Below are 18,684 nucleotides of genomic sequence, written 5' to 3' on the forward strand. Positions count from 1 at the left end.
AACATAAGACCATGTCAAATTGAATCCTGGTGAGTTCTAACCCGAGAAACACATTGGATGCCAACTATTATAGCTGGTATAGCCAATAATGTATGGTATCCTCTAAAGGAACCGGTTGTAAAATCTTGTGGAATGATGTATAAAATGTTAAAAGCGACTGTAGTCTGCTATCAAATAAATGTCAACCTGAACTGGTCAATGGCTGAACGGTAGTCCAAGATATGAAGGGGATACGATATATTACAGCAATGCGTGTGTCATAATATTTGGTATTTCGTATACCCATAGTCACTGATGTTGGGAAGCAAAAGGAAGGGTGTTATTTGGCATAGAAATACTGTGCTCACCCACCCAAAATAAGACCATGTCCAATTGAATCCTGGTAAGTTATAAACCAAGAAACACAGGGGATACCAAATAATATAGATGATATAGCCCATTATATATGGTATCCCATAAAGGAACCAGATGTAAAATGTTGTGGAAAGATGTGAAAAGTTGCTGTAGTGTGCTAACAAATAAAAGGCAACTTCGACTGCTGAATGTCTCAAGGGTAGCCCATGAAACGTAGGGGATACACAGTATTACAGGAATATGTGAGCCATAATATTTGGTATCCCCATAGTAACCAATGTTGGAAAGTTAAAGGAAGGGTGCTATTAGGCATAGAAATACTGTGCTCACCAAGCCAACATAAGACCATGTCAAATTGAATCCTGGTAAGTTCTAACTCGGGAAACACAGGCGATACCAGATATTATAGCTGGTATAGCCAATAATGTATGGTATCCTCTTAAAGAACCGGATGTAAAATCTTGTGGAATGATGTATAAAATGGTAAGAGCTACTGTGGTCTGCTATCAAATAAATGTCAGCCACCAATGGCTGAACGGAAGCCCATGAAATGCAGGGGATACGAGATATTACAGCAATGCGTGAGCCATAATATTTGGTATCCCCATAGTAACTGATGTTGGAAAGCAAAAGGAAGGGTGCTATTTGGCATAGAAATACTGTGCTCATCCGCCCAACATAAGACCATGTCAAATTGAATCCTGGTAAGTTCTAACCCGAGAAACACATTGGATACAAAATATTATAGCTGGTATAGCCCATTATATAGGGTATCCCCTGAAGGAACTGGTTGTAAAATCTTGTGGAATGATGTATTTAATGTTAAAAGCTACTGTAGTCTGCTATCACATAAATGTCAGCCTCAACTGGTCAATGACTGAATGGTAGCCCATGAAATGTAGGGGATACGAGATATTACAGGAATCTGTGAGCCATAATATTTGGTATCCCCATAGTAACCATTGTTTGCACTAGAAGGAAGGATGCTATTTGGCATAGAAATACTGTGCTTACCCACCCAACATAAGGCCATGTCAAATTGAATCCTGGTAAGTTCTAACACAAGAAACACAGGGGATACCAAATATTATAGGCGGTATAGTCCATTACATGTGGCATCTTCTAAGGAATCCTCATGTAAAATGTTGTGGAATGATGTATAAAATGGTAAAAGCTGCTGTAGTCTGCTATCAAATAAATGTCAACCTCAACTGGTCAATGGCTGAATGGTAGCCCATGAAAAGTCGGGGATATGAGATATTACAGCATTGTGTGAGCCATAATATTTGGTATCCCCATAGTAACCGATGTTAGAAAGCAAAAGGAAGAGTACTATTTGGCATAGAAATGCTGTGCTTACCCACCCACTATAAGACCATGTCAAATAGAATCCTGGTAAGTTCTAACCCGAGAAACACAGGGGATGCCAAAAATCAGAGCCTGTAAAGTCCATTTCATGTGGTATCTTCTAAGGAATCCTAATGTAAAATGTTTGGGACTTATGTAAAAAATGTGACAAGATTCTGTAGTCTACTGTCAAATAAATGGATACTTCAACTGGTCAAAGGCTGAAGGGTAGGCCATGAAACGTAGGGGATACGAGATATTACTGCAATACGTGAGCCATACTATTTGGTATCCCTATAGTACCCGATGTTGGAAAGTTAAAGGAAGGGTGCTATTAGGCATAGAAATAATGTGCACACCAATCCAACATAAGACCATGTCAAATTGAACCCTGATAAGTTCTAACTCGGGAAACACAGGGGATACCAAATATTATAGCAGGTATAGCCAATAATGTATGGTATCCCCTAAAGGAACCAGATGTAAAATGTTGTGGAATGATGTATAAAATGGTCAAAGACTGTTATCAAATAAATGGCAACCTCAACTGGTCAATGGCTTAATGGTAGCCCATGAAATGTAGGGGATATGAGATATTACAGCAATACGTTTGCCATAATATTGGGTATCCCCCATAGTAACCAATGTTGGAAAGCAAAATGAAGGGTGCCATTTGGCATAGAAATATTGGGCTCACCCATCCAACATAAGACCATGTCAAATTGTATCCTGGTACATTCTCACCGAGAAACACAGGGGATACCACATATTGTAGGTGAGAAGGCCATTGTATTTGGTATCCCCTAAGTGAATCGGTTATAAAGTCTTGTGGAATAATGTAAAAAATGTGAAAAGCTAATGTAGTCTGCTAATAAATAAAAGGCAATTTCCACTTGTCAATGGCTAATGTGTAACCCATGAAACATAAGGGATACAAGATACTACAGGAATATGTGAACCATAATATTTGGTATCCCCACAGTAATTGAGGTTGGAAAGCAAAAGAAATGGTGATATTTGGTATAGAAATACTGTGCTCTCCCATCCAAAATAAGGCAATGTAAAATTGAATCCTGGTAACTTCTAACCCGAGAAACACTGGGAATACCAAATATTGTAGGCTGTATAGGCTTTTATATTTGGTATCCCCTAAGGGTACCGGATGCAATTTCTTGTGGAATGATGTACAAAATGTGAAAAGCTAATGTAGTCTGCTAACAAATATAATGCTACTTCAACTGCTTAATGTCTAAAGGGTAGCCCATGAAACTTAGGGGATACGAGATATTACAGCAATAGGTGAGCCATAATATTGGGGATCCCCATAGTAACCAATGTGGGTAAACAAAAGGAAGGGTACTATTTGGCATAGAATTATTGTCCTAACCTGTCCAAAATAAGACCATGTAAAATTGTATCCTGGTATATTCTAACCCGAAAAACACAGGGGATACCAAATATTATAGGCGGAAACGGGCATTGTATTTGGTATCCCCTATGTGAACCGGTTATAAAGTTTTGTGGAATAATGTAAAAAATGTGAATAGCTAATGTAGTCTGCTAACAAATGAAATGCAACTTCAACTGGTGAATGTCTAAAGGGTAACTCATGAGACGTAGGGGATACGAGATATTACAGCAATACGTGAACCATAATATTTGCTATCCCCATAGTAAATGATGTTGGAAAGCAAAAGAAAGAGTGATATTTGGTATAGAAATATTGTGCTCCCTCATGCAACATAAGGTGATGTCAAAATGAATCCTGGTAACTTCTAACCGGAGAAACACTGGAGATACCAAATATTGTAGCCGGTAAAGTCCATTATATTTGGTATTCCCTAAGGGAACCGGATGTAAAATCTTGTGGAAAGATGTCAATAATCTGAAAAGATGCTGTAGTCTGCTTTCAAATAAAAGGCAACTACAAGTTTCTAACGGTTAATGGGTAATCCTTGAAAGGTTGGGGATACAAGATATTGCGGCAATGCGTGAGCCATAATATTTCCTATACTCATTGTAAACGATGTTGGAAAGCAAAAGGAAGGGTACTATTTGGCAAAGAAATACTGTGCTCAACCATCTAACATAAGATCATGCCAAATCGAATCCTGGCAAGTTCTAACCCAAGAAACATAGTGGATAAGAGATAATATACATGGAATAAGCCATTTTATATGGTATTCCCAAAGGGAACCAGATGTAAAATCGTGTGGAAAGATGTAAAAAATGTTAAAAGATGCTGTAGTCTGATTTCATATAAAAGGCAATTTCAAGTGGTCAATGGCTAATGGCTAACAAAAGAAACGCAGGGGATGCAAGATAGTACAGCAATGCCTGAGCCATAATATTTGGTATCCCCATTGTAAAAGATGTTGGAAAGCAAAAGGAAAGGTGATATTTAGCATGGAAATACTGTGCTCACCCATAGCACATAGGACCATATCAAATTGAATACTGGCAAGTTCTAACCCCAGAAACATAAGGGATACCAAATATTATAGACGGTAAAGGCCATTATATATGGTATCCCCATAGAGAATCTGACGTACAATCTTGTGGAATGATGTAAAAAATGTGAAAAGATACTATCGTCTGCTATCATATAAAAGGCAATTTCAAGTGGTCAATGGCTAATGGCTAACAAAAGAAACGAGGGGTTGCAAGATATTACAGCAATGTCTGAGCCATTATATTTGGTGTCCCCATTGTAAAAGATGTTGGAAATCAAAAGGAATTGTGATATTTAGCATAGAAAAACTGGGCTCACCCATAGCACATAAGACCATGTCAAATTGAATACTGGCAAATTCTAACCCCAGAAACCCAAGGGATACTAAATATTATAGACATGAAAGGCCATTATATATGGTATCCCCATAGAGAACCTGACGTGCAATCTTGTGGAATAATGTAAAAAATGTGAAAAGATACTTTAGTCTCTTATCAAAGAAAAGACAACTTTAAGTGGTCAATGGCTAAAGAGAACCAATGAAACATAGGGGATACGAGATATTACAGAAATGCGTGAGCCATAATAATTGGTATCCCGTTTGTAAACAATGTTAGAGAGCAAAAGGAATGGTGCCCTTTGCCATAGAAATACTGGGCTCATCCATCCAACATAGGACCATATCAAATTAAATACTGGTAAGTTCTAACCCCAGAAACACCAGGGATACCAGATATAATAGCCGGTATAGGCCATTATATTTGGTATCCCCTAAGCGAACTGGACATAAAATCTTGTAGAAAGATTTAAAAAATCTGAAAAGATGCTGTAGTCTGCTTTCAAATAAAAGGCAACTTCAAGTCTCCATTGGTTAATGGGTAACACATGAAAGTAGGGGATACGAGGTATTGTAGCAATGCGTGAGCCATAATATTTGGTATCCCCATTGTAAACAAAGTTGGAAACCAAAAGGAAGGGTACTGTTTGGCATAGAAATACTGTGCTCACCCATCTAACATAAGACCGTGCTAAATCGAATCCTGGCAAGTTCTAACCCAAGAAACACAGGGGATACTAAATATTATAGACATTAAAGGCCATTATATATGGTATCCCCATAGAGAACCTGACGTGCAATCTTGTGGAATAATGTAAAAAATATGAAAAGATACTTTAGTCTCTTATCAAAGAAAAGACAACTTTAAGTGGTCAATGGCTAAAGAGAACCAATGAAACATTGGGGATACGAGATATTACAGAAATGCGTGAGCCATAATAATTGGTATCCCGTTTGTAAACAATGTTAGAGAGCAAAAGGAATGGTGCCCTTTGCCATAGAAATACTGGGCTCATCCATCCAACATAGGACCATATCAAATTAAATACTGGTAAGTTCTAACCCCAGAAACACCAGGGATACCAGATATAATAGCCGGTATAGGCCATTATATTTGGTATCCCCTAAGCGAACTGGACATAAAATCTTGTAGAAAGATTTAAAAAATCTGAAAAGATGCTGTAGTCTGCTTTCAAATAAAAGGCAACTTCAAGTCTCCATTGGTTAATGGGTAACACATGAAAGTAGGGGATACGAGGTATTGTAGCAATGCGTGAGCCATAATATTTGGTATCCCCATTGTAAACAAAGTTGGAAACCAAAAGGAAGGGTACTGTTTGGCATAGAAATACTGTGCTCACCCATCTAACATAAGACCGTGCTAAATCGAATCCTGGCAAGTTCTAACCCAAGAAACACAGGGGATACCAGATATTATAGCTGGTATAGGCCGTTATATATGGTATCCCCAACGGGAACAGGATGTAAAATCTTGTGGAATGATGTTAAAAATGTAAAAAGATACTATAATCAGCTATCAAAGAAAATAAACGTTCAAGTGGTCAATGGCTAAAAGGTAACCCATGAAATGTAGGAGACACAACATATTGCAGCAATGCGTGAGCCATAATATTTGGTATCCCCTTTGAAAAGGACATTGGAAAGCAAAAAGGAAGGGTGCTATTTCCCATAGAAATACTGGGCTCAGCCATCCAACATAAGATCATGTCAATTTGAAGACTGCTAATCTCTAACCCGAGAAACACAGGGGATACCAGATATAATAACCGGTATACGCTAATATATTTGGTATCCCCTAAGGTAACCGGTCGTAAAATTGTGTGGAATGATGTAAAAAATTTGAAAAGATACTATCGTCTGCTATCATATAAAAGGCAATTTCAAGTGGTCAATGGCTAACAAAAGAAACGCAGGGGTTGCAAGATATTACAGCAATGTCTGAGCCATTATATTTGGTGTCCCCATTGTAAAAGATGTTGGAAAGCAAAAGGAATGGTGCTATTTAGCATAGAAAAACTGTGCTCACCCATAGCACATAAGACCATGTCAAATTGAATACTGGCAAGTTCTAACCACAGAAACACAAGGGATACCAAATATTATAGACATTAAAGGCCATTATATATGGTATCCCCATAGAGAACCTGACGTGCAATCTTGTGGAATAATGTAAAAAATGTGAAAAGATACTTTAGTCTCTTATCAAAGAAAAGACAACTTTAAGTGGTCAATGGCTAAAGAGAACCAATGAAACATAGGGGATACGAGATATTACAGAAATGCGTGAGCCATAATAATTGGTATCCCGTTTGTAAACAATGTTAGAGAGCAAAAGGAATGGTGCCCTTTGCCATAGAAATACTGGGCTCATCCATCCAACATAGGACCATATCAAATTAAATACTGGTAAGTTCTAACCCCAGAAACACCAGGGATACCAGATATAATAGCCGGTATAGGCCATTATATTTGGTATCCCCTAAGCGAACTGGACGTAAAATCGTGTAGAAAGATTTAAAATATATGAAAAGATGCTGTAGTCTGCTTTCAAATAAAAGGCAACTTCAAGTCTCCATTGGTTAATGGGTAACGCATGAAAGTAGGGGATACGAGGTATTGTAGCAATGCGTGAGCCATAATATTTGGTATCCCCATTGTAAACAAAGTTGGAAACAAAAATGAAGGGTACTGTTTGGCATAGAAATACTGTGCTCACCCTTCTAACATAAGACCATGCTAAATCGAAACCTGGCAAGTTCTAACCCAAGAAACACAGGGGATACCAGATATTATAGCTGGTATAGGCCGTTATATATGGTATCCCCAAAGGGAACAGGATGTAAAATCTTGTGGAATGAGGTTAAAAATGTAAAAATATACTATAATCAGCTATCAAAGAAAAGAAACATTCAAGTGATCAATTGCTAAAAGGTAACCCATGAAACGTAGGAGACACAACATATTGCAGCAATGCGTGAGCCATAATATTTGGTATCCCCTTTGAAAAGGACATTGGAAAGCAAAAGGAAGGGTGCTATTTCCCATAGAAATACTGGGCTCAGCCATCGAACATAAGATGATGTCAATTTGAATATTGCTAATCTCTAACCCCAGAAACACAGGGGATACCAGATATAATAACCGGTATAAGCCAATATATTTGGTATCCCCTAAGGTAACCGGTCGTAAAATTGTGTGGAATGATGTAAAAAATGTGAACAGATACTGTAGTCAGCTATCAAATAAAAGGCAACTTCAAGTGGTCAATGGCTAAAGGGTAACCCATTAAACGTAGGGAATACGAGATATTACAGCAATGTGTGATCCATATTTGGTATCCCCATTGAAAACGACATTGGAAAGCAAAAGGAAGGGTGCTATTTGGCATACATATACTGGGCTCACCCGTCTAACATAAGACCATACCAAACCAAACCTAATCCTGGTAAGTTCTAACACAAGAAACACATGGGATACCAAATATTATAGCAGTTATAGGCCATTATATATGGTATCCCCTAAGAGAACCAGACGTACACTATTGTGGAATTATGTAAAAAGTTTGAAAATATACTGTAGTCTGCTATCATGTAAATGGCAACTTCAAGTGGTCAATGGCTAATGGGTAACAAATGAAATGCAGGGGATACAAGAAATTACAGCAATGCGTGAGCCATAATATTTGGTATACCCATTGTAAAAGATGTTGTAAAGCAAAAGGAATGGTGCTATTTGGCATACAAATACTCTGCTCACCCATAGCACATAAGACAATGTCAGATTGAATACTGGTATGTTCGAACCCTAGACACACAGGGGATACCAAATATTATAGCCGGTGTAGGCCATTATACATGGTATTCCCATTGTAAAAGATGTTGGAAAGCAAAAGGAAGGATGGTATTTGTCATAGAAATACTGTGCTCACCCATCTAACATAAGACCATGCCAAATCGAATCCTGGCAAGTTCTAACCCAAGAAACATAGGAGATACTAGATATTATAGCTGGTAAGATACTGTAGTCTCTTATCAAAGAAAAGACAACTTTAAATTGTCAATGGTTAAAGGGTAACCATGGAAACTTAGGGGATATAAGTTACTACAGCAATGCCTGAGTCATAATATTTGGTATCCCCATTGTACAAGATGTTGGAAAGCAAAAGGAATGGCGCTATTTGGCATAGAAATACTGTGCTCACCTGTTGCACATAAGACAATGTCAAATTGAATACTGGTAAGTTCTAACCCCAGAAACACAGGGGATACCAAATATTATAGCCAGTATAGGCCATTATGTATGGTGTCCCCATTGACAACCTAACGTACAATCTTGTGAAATAATGTACAAAATGTGAAAAGATACCGTAGTCTCTTATCAAATAAAAGGAAGGGTACTATTTGGCATAGAAATATTGTGCTCACCCATCTAACATAAGACCATGCCAAATCGAATCCTGGCAAGGTCTAACCCAAGAAACTTAGGGGATACTAGATATTATAGCTAGTATAGGCCATTACATACGGTATCCCCAAAGGGAACCGGATGTAAAATCTTGTGGAATTATGTTAAAAATGTAAAAATATACTATAATCAGCTATCAAAGAATAGAAATGTTCAAGTGGTCAATGGCTAAAAGGTAACCCATGAAACGTAGGAGACACAACATATTGCAGCAATGCGTGAGCCATAATATTTGGTATCCCCATTGTAAACAAAGTTGGAAACCAAAATGAAGGTTACTGTTTGGCATAGAAATACTGTGCTCACCCATCTAACATAAGACCATGCTAAATCGAATCCTGGCAAGTTCTAACCCAAGAAACACAGGGGATACCAGATATTATATCTGGTATAGGCCATTACATATTGTATCCCCAAAGGGAACCGGGTGTAAAATCTTGTGGAATGATGTACAATAATGTGAAAAGATAGTATAGTCTGCTATCATATGAAAGGCAACTTCAAGTGGCCAATGGCTAATGGGTAACAAATGAAATGCAGGGATACAAGATATTACAGCAATGCCTGAGCCATAATATTTGGTATCCCCATTTTTAAAAGATGTTGGAAAGCAAAAGGAATGGTGCTATTTCGCTTAGAAATAATGTGCTCCCCCATAGCACATAAGACCATGTCAAATTAAATACTGGTAAGTTCTAACACCAGTAACACTGGGGATACCAAATATTATAGGCAGTATAGGCCATTATATATGGTATCCCCATAGAGAACCTGACGTACAATCTTGTGGAATAACGTAAAAAATGCGAAAAGATACCGTAGTCTCTTATCAAGGAAAAGACAATTTTAAGTGGTCAATGATTAAAGGATAACCAATGAAACGTAGGGGATACAAGATATTACAGCTATGCGTGAGCCATAATATTTGGCATCCCCTTTGTAACAATGTTGGAAAGCAAAAGGAAGGGTGCTCTTTGCCATAGAAATATTGGGCTCATCCATTTAACACAAGACCATGTCAAATTGAAAACTGGTAAGTTCTAACGCCAGAAACACAGGGGATACCAGATATAATAGCCGGTATAAGCCATTATATTTGGTATCCCCTAAGCGAACCAGATGTAAAATCTTGAGGAAATATTTTAAAATCTGAAAAGATGCTGTAGTCTGCTTTCAAATAAAAGGCATCTTCAAGTCTCCAATGGTTAATGGGTAACGCATGAAAGGTAGGGTATACGAGGTATTGCAGAAATGTGTGAGCCATAATGTTTGGTATCCCCATTGTAAACAATTTTGGAAAGCAAAAGGAAGGGTACTATTTGGCATAGAAATACTGTGCAAGAAATACCTGCCAAGTTCTAACCCAAGAAACACAGGGGATGCTAAATGAATTTGATGTGAAAGCTTGTAAAGTTCACTGTAATCTGCACTCAAATAAGAGGCCATTACAACTTGTTAATTGCTGAAAGGTAAACCTTGGAAAGTAGGAGATACCACATATTATAGCAAAACATGAGCTGTGATATTTGATGTTCATATAGAAAGAGACTCTGAAATACGCAAAAAATGCTGCAATATGGCTGAAAACACTCTGTTCACCCTGCCAACTTAAGGACATGTCAAATGTTGTCCTAGTAAGCTTTAACTCTAATAGCATATGGAATAGCAAAGATTACAGCCCTTATTACCCATTATATTTGATATCCTCCTAAGGAACAGAAGGTAGAGGCTTTTGTTATGCAATTACAAGTGCATGTTCCATAATGTTCAGTATCCCTGTTAAAAGAGACAGTGCAAATTATAAACAAGGATGTGATGTGTCAGAAAAGCACTTCAAGACCATGTCAAATCCTAGTACGTTTTAACCCAAGAAACAGGGGATACCAAATATTATAGGCCATATGAGCCATTATATTTTGTAATCCCTAATGAAACCAGAAGTGAAACGCTTGTGGAATGGTATCAAAAGTGCTAAAAGATACTGTAATCTCCTATCAAATAAAAAGCCATTTCAGTTCATTAATAACTAAAAGGTAAGCCTTGAAATGTAGGGGATAGAAGCAAAAGAAATACATTAGCCACAATATTTGGTGTCCCTGTAGAAGAAGATGTTGGAAAACACAAAAAAGTGTGTGACTTGGCAGAAAAATACAGTAGTCAACAGGCCAACATAAAACTGTTTCAAATCTTATCAAGGTAAGCGTTTACTTTTTTGTTGTTGTTGTTTTTATTGATAAAGGTTGGCGACCTACAATTATACAACAGTGACACATGTGATTCGCAAATGACATCCATCAGCATGCAAGTTACAGAGGTTAAAAAAACAGATATTTCAAATAGTTACGCCTCTGTCCACCTTTCTACGCATTTCCAGTACCACCATGGGTGATACACTGATCTCTCCCCTGTAAATGTTGCATTTCGACCATTTTTATCCCATTTCTTCGGGCACCCCCTTGTTACAAACACCTCCTTCTTCGCAATCATACACCTACCCAATTCTTTCAGCCACCGATACAGCAGGCGGTGCCGCGCCACCCCATCCCTTTGCCAGTTCTCTTTTAACCAACGTGTACCCAGCGTCACCAGTTATTGTTCAATTTCAGTCAGGTCCGAGTCTGCCCATATGTTTAGCAGGCCCAGGCGGGACATCAGGTCTATAGTCTTTACCAATGCCGACTGCATATGGTTTGTGGCTCTATACCAGAGACTGCGTATCAGCGGGCACTCCCATATCATGTGATAGAAGGTAGCCGGCTGCTTGCAGCCCTTCAAGCATAAATCATCCTGCCTTGCCCCTATTTTTGCTAGAGTTTTTCCCATCATATATGACCTATGGAGGATCCTGAGTTGTATCAGTCTAAATCTGAGCGTGATGGCTGCCTCCCTAGGTGACATAAGAGCCTCCCACCAATCTTCTTCTTCGATCAGCCCCAGGTCTCTCTCTCACTGCTCTTTGAGCTTGCCAAACCTATCCGGTAAATTATTACTATGTTTTTTGCACATCAAGGATATTGCTTTAGACTGCAGAGGGTCATCAAGTAAGCGATCCTCTAGTGGTGACGAGTCTGGTATGTCCTTGCAGTTCGGGAAGGCCGCCTGTAAGGCATGCCTTATTCGTATGTACCTAAATACCTCCCCCGGAGCCATCTGGTAACTCTTTTGGAGGTCTTCAAATTTTGCCCCCTTCTTAACCAAGTCCTTCACTGCTGAGATGCCGATCATATCCCACATATCAAACCCTGGTTGATAGAATAGCATGCCTAGTTTCTGAGTGTACCACAAAGGTGTTGCCTTGGTGAGAACGCCAGCCCATCCCAGTTGTGAGTTCGCCAAATGCCAAATTTGTATTGTGTTTTGTGTTTGACCAACAAATCTCTTTGTCTTAGTGGGGAATACAGGGCGCCCAGATAGCCCGAGCAATCCATCTGGTATCTGTCCAGGGCGTAGTAGTATAGCCTGAGATCAGGCAACGCTATCCCTCCGTCGTACCATCCTTTTGTTAGTTTTTGAAGCGCTATTCTAGGGGCCTTACCATCCCATAACAGTGTGTGTACCTCCCCCTCAACCGCTACAAAGTATGCATCTGGAATTCGGTGCAGGCAGTTTTGGAGGATATATACAAATAACGGGAGTGCCAACATTTTAAAAAGGGCAGCACGGCCCACCAAAGACAGGGGCAGTGACCTCCAATGTTTAACGTCTGCTCACAGTCTGGCCAGCGGGGTTGCCAAATTATGGCTGTAAAAGAGGGCCGGATGTGATGTAACAAAGATTCCCATGTTTATGAAACCATCTACTGCGACCACTAGCGTGCAGTCCTTGGGGAGACGTGGCGTCTGCCCATGGAACACGAACAGCACAGACTTACCCCAGTTAATAATTTACAACAAGGGGTGGTGATGGACAGAGTCTCTGAATTAAGCAGAGTACTCTCACCCAGTCAAGAGATCAGGGCTAGATCCAACACCGTTTTTTAGCTCATTGCACCATCCCAGTTTCAGAACCTGGCTGTATGCAAATTAGTCTGTCCCTGGCCCAGTGCATCATGGGAACAGGGCAGACCAGACTACAAAAGCCAATTCTTACACTGGGAAGGAAACAAGCTTCCGGGGACCGGTTTCTGCCATTTCAGGCGTCTTCGGCCCGGCTTGCTTGAATCCTGATGGTGCAATGAGCAAGGGACTCACATCTGAGTATACCCTTCCACGCTTAGGGTGGACAAAATAATTTACAACAAGGGGTGGTGATGGACAGAGTCTCTGAATTAAGCAGAGTACTCTCACCCAGTCAAGAGATCAGGGCTAGATCCAACACCGACGAGGCTGAAATGCCAGAAACCGGTCCCCGGTAGCTTGTCTCCTTTCTGGTGAAGAATTGGCTTGGTAGTTTGGTCTGCCCTGTTCCCATGATGCACTGGGCCAGGGACAGACTAATTTGCATATTGCCAGGTTCTGAGCTGGGATGGGGCAGTGAGCTAAATAACGGTGATGGATCAAGCCCTGATCTTTGGACTGGGTAAGAGTGGTCTGCTTAATTCAGACACTCTGTTCATCACCACCCCCTTTTCTGAATCGTTTTGGCCACTATAGGTGTGGCAGGGTATACTCAGACATGAGTCCCTTGCTCACTGCTCCATCAGGATTCAAGCAAGCCGGGCCGACGAGGCTGAAATGCCAGAAACCGGTCCCCGGTAGCTTGTCTCCTTTCTGGTGAAGAATTGGCTTGGTAGTTTGGTCTGCCCTGTTCCCATGATGCACTGGGCCAGGGACAGACTAATTTGCATATAGCCAGGTTCTGAGCTGGGATGGGGCAGTGAGCTAAATAACGGTGATGGATCAAGCCCTGATCTTTGGACTGGGTAAGAGTGGTCTGCTTAATTCAGACACTCTGTTCATCACCACCCCCTTTTCTGAATCGTTTTGGCCACTATAGGTGTGGCAGGGTATACTCAGACATGAGTCCCTTGCTCACTGCTCCATCAGGATTCAAGCAAGCCGGGCCGACGAGGCTGAAATGCCAGAAACCGGTCCCCGGTAGCTTGTCTCCTTCCTGGTGAAGAATTGGCTTGGTAGTTTGGTCTGCCCTGTTCCCGTGATGCACTGGGCCAGGGACAGACTAATTTGCATATAGCCAGGTTCTGAGCTGGGATGGGGCAGTGAGCTAAATAACGGTGATGGATCAAGCCCTGATCTTTGGACTGGGTAAGAGTGGTCTGCTTAATTCAGACACTCTGTTCATCACCACCCCCCTTTTCTGAATCGTTTTGGCCACTATAGGTGTGGCAGGGTATACTCAGACATGAGTCCCTTGCTCACTGCTCCATCAGGATTCAAGCAAGCCGGGCCGACGAGGCTGAAATGCCAGAAACCGGTCCCCGGTAGCTTGTCTCCTTTCTGGTGAAGAATTGGCTTGGTAGTTTGGTCTGCCCTGTTCCCATGATGCACTGGGCCAGGGACAGACTAATTTGCATATAGCCAGGTTCTGAGCTGGGATGGGGCAGTGAGCTAAATAACGGTGATGGATCAAGCCCTGATCTTTGGACTGGGTAAGAGTGGTCTGCTTAATTCAGACACTCTGTTCATCACCACCCCCTTTTCTGAATCGTTTTGGCCACTATAGGTGTGGCAGGGTATACTCAGACATGAGTCCCTTGCTCACTGCTCCATCAGGATTCAAGCAAGCCGGGCCGACGAGGCTGAAATGCCAGAAACCGGTCCCCGGTAGCTTGTCTCCTTTCTGGTGAAGAATTGGCTTGGTAGTTTGGTCTGCCCTGTTCCCATGATGCACTGGGCCAGGGACAGACTAATTTGCATATAGCCAGGTTCTGAGCTGGGATGGGGCAGTGAGCTAAATAACGGTGATGGATCAAGCCCTGATCTTTGGACTGGGTAAGAGTGGTCTGCTTAATTCAGACACTCTGTTCATCACCACCCCCTTTTCTGAATCGTTTTGGCCACTATAGGTGTGGCAGGGTATACTCAGACATGAGTCCCTTGCTCACTGCTCCATCAGGATTCAAGCAAGCCGGGCCGACGAGGCTGAAATGCCAGAAACCGGTCCCCGGTAGCTTGTCTCCTTTCTGGTGAAGAATTGGCTTGGTAGTTTGGTCTGCCCTGTTCCCATGATACACTGGGCCAGGGACAGACTAATTTGCATATAGCCAGGTTCTGAGCTGGGATGGGGCAGTGAGCTAAATAACGGTGATGGATCAAGCCCTGATCTTTGGACTGGGTAAGAGTGGTCTGCTTAATTCAGACACTCTGTTCATCACCACCCCCTTTTCTGAATCGTTTTGGCCACTATAGGTGTGGCAGGGTATACTCAGACATGAGTCCCTTGCTCACTGCTCCATCAGGATTCAAGCAAGCCGGGCCGACGAGGCTGAAATGCCAGAAACCGGTCCCCGGTAGCTTGTCTCCTTTCTGGTGAAGAATTGGCTTGGTAGTTTGGTCTGCCCTGTTCCCATGATGCACTGGGCCAGGGACAGACTAATTTGCATATAGCCAGGTTCTGAGCTGGGATGGGGCAGTGAGCTAAATAACGGTGATGGATCAAGCCCTGATCTTTGGACTGGGTAAGAGTGGTCTGCTTAATTCAGACACTCTGTTCATCACCACCCCCTTTTCTGAATCGTTTTGGCCACTATAGGTGTGGCAGGGTATACTCAGACATGAGTCCCTTGCTCACTGCTCCATCAGGATTCAAGCAAGCCGGGCCGACGAGGCTGAAATGCCAGAAACCGGTCCCCGGTAGCTTGTCTCCTTTCTGGTGAAGAATTGGCTTGGTAGTTTGGTCTGCCCTGTTCCCATGATGCACTGGGCCAGGGACAGACTAATTTGCATATAGCCAGGTTCTGAGCTGGGATGGGGCAGTGAGCTAAATAACGGTGATGGATCAAGCCCTGATCTTTGGACTGGGTAAAGTGGTCTGCTTAATTCAGACACTCTGTTCATCACCACCCCCTTTTCTGAATCGTTTTGGCCACTATAGGTGTGGCAGGGTATACTCAGACATGAGTCCCTTGCTCACTGCTCCATCAGGATTCAAGCAAGAAGGGCCGACGAGGCTGAAATGCCAGAAACCGGTCCCCGGTAGCTTGTCTCCTTTCTGGTGAAGAATTGGCTTGGTAGTTTGGTCTGCCCTGTTCCCATGATGCACTGGGCCAGGGACAGACTAATTTGCATATAGCCAGGTTCTGAGCTGGGATGGGGCAGTGAGCTAAATAACGGTGATGGATCAAGCCCTGATCTTTGGACTGGGTAAGAGTGGTCTGCTTAATTCAGACACTCTGTTCATCACCACCCCCTTTTCTGAATCGTTTTGGCCACTATAGGTGTGGCAGGGTATACTCAGACATGAGTCCCTTGCTCACTGCTCCATCAGGATTCAAGCAAGCCGGGCCGACGAGGCTGAAATGCCAGAAACCGGTCCCCGGTAGCTTGTCTCCTTTCTGGTGAAGAATTGGCTTGGTAGTTTGGTCTGCCCTGTTCCCATGATGCACTGGGCCAGGGACAGACTAATTTGCATATAGCCAGGTTCTGAGCTGGGATGGGGCAGTGAGCTAAATAACGGTGATGGATCAAGCCCTGATCTTTGGACTGGGTAAGAGTGGTCTGCTTAATTCAGACACTCTGTTCATCACCACCCCCTTTTCTGAATCGTTTTGGCCACTATAGGTGTGGCAGGGTATACTCAGACATGAGTCCCTTGCTCACTGCTCCATCAGGATTCAAGCAAGCCGGGCCGACGAGGCTGAAATGCCAGAAACCGGTCCCCGGTAGCTTGTCTCCTTTCTGGTGAAGAATTGGCTTGGTAGTTTGGTCTGCCCTGTTCCCATGATGCACTGGGCCAGGGACAGACTAATTTGCATATAGCCAGGTTCTGAGCTGGGATGGGGCAGTGAGCTAAATAACGGTGATGGATCAAGCCCTGATCTTTGGACTGGGTAAGAGTGGTCTGCTTAATTCAGACACTCTGTTCATCACCACCCCCTTTTCTGAATCATTACCCCAGTTAATGGCATACCCCAAGTATTTCCCAAAATTTGTGAAGATATTAAGAACAGTATGTATGGACTTGTATGGGGAAGCATGAGCGTTTACTTTTTAAACAAAATATTACAGCAGCGTACAGGTATCCTCCACAAGAACAGAATGTGAGGGTTCATTAAAAATACCAAATGTAGATAGACCTGCTGATAGACGATGCCAATTAAAATAAAAAAAAACTAATTTCAAATGGTCAATGGCTAAAAGGAAACCATTGAATAATAGGCGATACAAGATACTATAGCAATGTGTAATCCATAATGTTTGGTATTCCTATAAAGCAGAGTGGAAGTTACTACGAAGGGTGTGACGTGACAGATAAATACTCTGCTAAATTAGCCAACAAGTGAATAGCTTGTCATATTCTATGCCAGTAAGTGTTAACACTTGGTACGTAGGTGCTACTAAATACAGCCAGTATGGGCCATTTTTTGGCACACTGCTAACTTAGCTTATATGGCCACGTTGTGTTATCTACTAATTTTGAATTTTTGCAAAATGTCAAATACTCAATGCTATAGTACAAGGCAAGTGTGTGCTATAACCTGTGGCAACCAGGCTTGCCGCCATTAAATAACACGGCACCATAAGCAAACCGAATAGACAATGCATTCAACATCAAAAACCAACAAGAGATCTAGACTAATGATTTTTTTCTCATTGATTTTGTTTTTATTTTGAAATGTTTCCCTCAAATTCGTATGCACTTCTCTTGGCTCCTTAGGAAGTCATCTAGTACACCTGTGCTTGTAACAGTGCACAGGTGTACTATTGTACCTGTAGCTATTTTGTGTTTGACTGAGGTTTGCACTGCAGGTGCCTGGAAAGTACTGATTCTCTTCAAGTTGTTGACTAATGCACTGTTGATGGCCACAAAGCATATACAATGTCCTTCTCATTTAGCCACATTACCTCTTTACTTGCTATCATTTTTCACCTGTACTGTCAAACCTAAAAGAGAAACATTTCCAGTCCCAGAATGCAACATGGTGTAATTAAAAAGTGAAGACTGCAATCTCACATGACATACAGATAATTGATAATCGGGTTACACTAGAAAAAAATATAATTTGCTTACATTTGCTATTTTGGAACAGCCAAGAGCTAGTAGGTGGAAACAAATTTGTGTAAAATAGTAAGTCCACATTAGTAAAAATCATGCCTCCATTTCCTTTATTAAGTATTAAAAAAATAGACACTTTTAAATGATTTATTCACATACATGCTGTTTTCGGTTTATATGTCAAAAGAAAACATACAGAATTGTATACATTTGCTTTGGAGCTCTCACCTAAGCAGAGCAAGCGCTGTGAATTTGAGATCTTTTGTTTTCCAAGAGTGGGCTTAGAGCCCGCTCATTGCTTACCATTTGTTGGCTTTAAGGTGACTGCTTTTTATTGGCAAGATTCAGTAGGCTTCCTATGTTTTTGCGTTTTTGTCCTTCCACTCGGGCATGGACACACTACTTGTATCCTTCCACTGATCATGATTTTTTATCCTTACTTTTTCTGTGTTTAAGCGCTATACTAGAGTGCGTCTTGTTCAGCTGGCTCCCTCATGTACTTCTCCCACTTAGGGTTCCTCGCTCATCCATGTTGTGTACCCACACTCCCTCCTTCCAGTGTTGTCCATGTTATTGCTTGCCCTACCCTTCCAAC

Source organism: Lissotriton helveticus, chromosome 1_1 (assembly GCF_964261635.1).
Source record: "Lissotriton helveticus chromosome 1_1, aLisHel1.1, whole genome shotgun sequence".
NCBI lineage: Eukaryota > Metazoa > Chordata > Amphibia > Caudata > Salamandridae > Lissotriton > Lissotriton helveticus.